The sequence below is a fragment of the Arachis ipaensis genome, chromosome B03, assembly GCF_000816755.2.
Source record: "Arachis ipaensis cultivar K30076 chromosome B03, Araip1.1, whole genome shotgun sequence".
Classification (NCBI taxonomy): domain Eukaryota; kingdom Viridiplantae; phylum Streptophyta; class Magnoliopsida; order Fabales; family Fabaceae; genus Arachis; species Arachis ipaensis.
Window position 1 is genome coordinate 59,274,011 of NC_029787.2, and position 3,547 is coordinate 59,277,557.

Consider the following 3,547-nt stretch of genomic DNA (forward strand, 5'->3'; position numbering starts at 1 on the left):
TCCCCAAGCACTTGAAAAATGGTTAGCATGAATGTATGTTTATAGACTTCTGAACTTAGATTGGTGTGTGAACACCAAACTTAGTTTCTTGCCTTATGCAGCAGTTTGTATATATGCAGAAAACCATATGTGCTCTTAATAAGAAAACATACTATAAACTAGAAAAGCAAGCTATGAACTAGAAAACAGACTATGAACTAAAAACTAAACAACTGTTAAGTAGTTTCTCTGATTGTTTGGAGCTGATAACTAGTCATGCTGAGGGTGCAATGTATTCTAAAATCTTTGGTGGAACACCAAACTTAGCATCCAACATTCACCCTTGAATTACTTTGGTGTGTAACAGCAAACTTAGCTCCTTGCAATACAGATAAATCTACTTAACTTTCTTATTGAATCAGTGAAGGAAGAGAGAGTTACCTCAGGTTGGGTTACCTCCCAACAAGCGCTCTTTTATCGTCACTAGCTTGACGGTTCTCCCTCATTAGGGAGGGTGGTGAACATAATGCCTCAACCCTTCCCCTCTCACTATAAACTTTCCTCCAGTATCATTCTTGATAATTTCCACATGTTTAAGTGAGAGGATCTTATTCACTGTGTAGTATCCAGAGAAATGTCTGGATGTTTCCATTGGTTGGTAAGCCTTCAGTGGAAATTTTCTTATTTCTCCACCCTTTTGACACTCTCTTCTTAGAATTCTTTTCTTTTCCAAGAGGTGGTTCATGTTTTGGAGTCTCAATCTTTGGAAGGTTCTTGCTGAGGATCTCGTATGGAGGTCTTGGTTGTGGTTCCTTCTCAACTCCTTGAGCTTGTTGCAGCACTTCTACCTCTTCCTTTTCTTTCCAGCATGAGCTTGAGTGCATTGATAATGACTCATCAGGTGCCTCTTCCAAGTTTGGATCTCTCAGATCGATCTTCTTACACTCTTCTTCTTGATTGGGATCTTGCAAACTCTTGAAGACATGAAACACTATATACTCTTCGTGCACTCTCAGCATTAATTCTCCCTTCTCAACATCTATTAATGCTCTGCCTGTAGCTAGAAAAGGTCTCCCTAGAATGATAGGAGTGTTATGATCTTCCTCTATATCTAGATTGACAAAGTCAATTGGGAGGAAATATTTTCCCACCTTTACCAATACATTCTCCACAACTCTAAGTGCTTGCTTAATGGATTTGTCTGCCATTTTGGATAGCTATTTGTGTGGGTTTTAATTCATGAATTTGAAGCTTCTTCATCAAGGATAGAGGCATCAGATTGATGCTTGCACCAAGGTCACAAAATGCTCTCTCAATTTTCATGTTGCCTATGGTGCAGGGGATATGAAAGCTCCCTGGGTCCTTCCTCTTCCTTGGCAATTCTCTCTGGATGATGGCTGATGAACCACTATTTTATGGTTTGTATTGTGTTTAATTATGTGATTTTATCATGATCTTTACCCACTTATTCATTAAATAAGCATGCATTTATAATTCCTTCCTAAAGTTATTGCATGATTGAAAACTTGCTTCCTAGAGACTTTTAATTATGTATTTTATTTCTCCTTTATTCCATTCGATGTCGTGATCTGTGTGTTAAGTGTTTCAGGCTTTATAGGGCATGAATGAGTTAGATATTGGAAAGGAAGCTTGCAAAAAATGGAAGGAACACAAGAAATTGAGAAAATGACCAGCGAGAAGCGACGCGGCCGCATGGATGATGCGACCGCGCGGAAGAGAGGAAATTGCAATGACGCTGCCGCATGGATGACGCGGCCGCGCGAATTAGAAACTGCACAAGTGACGCGGAGGTGTGGACGACGCATCTGCGTGGCAAAGCGAAACGCCGAATGACGCGTCCGCCTGAATGACACGTCCGCGTGACATGCGCGATATGCATAATCTGCAGAATCGCTGAGGACGATTTCGGACCTTATTTTGACCCAATTTTCGGCCCAGAAAAACAGACTAGAGCCAGAGAACATGCAGAAACCAACAACAACATTCATTCCGCATAGTTTTAAGTTTTTAGATCTAGTTTTCCTCTCCTCTAGGTTTTCTCTCTACACATTCATAGTTTTTAGGATTTGTTATTTGATTGTTTTTGCATTGGGATATTGAGAAGAGTTATTGCCTCATCAAGACTTCGGCATTCTAGTTCGTTCTCTTTACTTGTCTCTTACTCTTCCATGTTCCTTAATTTACTTAATTTTACTATTGGATTATTTTAGTATTTATTAATACAAGAATTACTTTTATTTTAATTAATCTTTTGATCATTATTTATCATGTCTTTCTTTAATTTCCTTTCTTATGTTATGAATTTTATATTTACAATGAGCGAGTAGTTCCTTAACTTGATGGGGTGTTGATTGAAAGGAACCCTTGAGTCGGGATGATCAAGAGAAAGATTGTAATTCGGTTTATTGTTGGATTGCTCTCTAGTCACTAACACCAATCCTCCCAAGAGCAGATTGGAACTTGTGGATAGAAACAGCATTCCAACTTGTTTAACTTTCCCTGACTTAGTGAGGGGAAACTAAACATAATAACCCTCAATTGTCAATTAATCTTGAGAGTACTCCAACAAGAATAGGGCTTCCAGCTAATCAACTCCCAGTCAAGGCTTTTATTTAAATTTATATAAATTCTCTAATTTAATTTTCTATCATTCAACTCAAACCTTTTTGAAAACATTTGATTAATAAAATAGCACACTTTTTTACAACTCGTTGGGAGACGACCTGGGATTCATACTCCCAATATTTTAATTTTAATTTCTGTGACACCCTTCTAAATTGATAAGCGGATTTCTGGTTGGTTGAGAACTCTACTTGCAACGCATATTTTATAATCATTCTTAACTCGCCAATTTCCGCCACCATCAATGGCACTACACTCCCTGATCATCACAACCATTTGTTCTTCTTTCAAAGATCTTTTGTTTGTCAACAATTCCTTCATGAACTTACCATATAGTGGCATCTGTTCATGTGCTTCTATGAAAGGGATGTTGATGTGCAGTGTCTTGAATATCTCCAAGAATTTGGAGTATTAATTATCTTTGTTTTCTCCCTTGATCCTTTGAGGATATGGTAACATTGGTTGGTATGCTTTCACTGCCTCCTTCTTGGTTGACTTATCATTCTGTGTGGGAGTTTCTTGCTCCTTCTTTTGCTCTTTCACTTCTTCTTTTGAGCCTTCTTTGTTGTGATCTTCTTGAGTAATAGCTTCTTTCTCCACCTTCTTTCTATTTCTCAAAGTGATTGCTTTGCACTCTTCCCTTTTGATAGCTTTTCCTGTGTCTCTTGGTTTGTTTTCAGTGGTACTAGGGAATGCATTTGCTCGCTTTTCACCTATCTCTGTAATTTGTTTAGCCATTTGTCATATCTGTCTCTCAAGATTTCTCATTGAAGCCTCTTGGTTATTGAGAGTCAGGGCTTGATCTTGCTTTCCATTTCTTGAGTTTTGATGAGTTTCTCCATCAACATTTCTAAGCTAGAGATCCTCTGAGAGTCTGGATGTGGTTGCATGGGTTGTGATGGCTGTTGGTGAAAGTTGTTTGGGG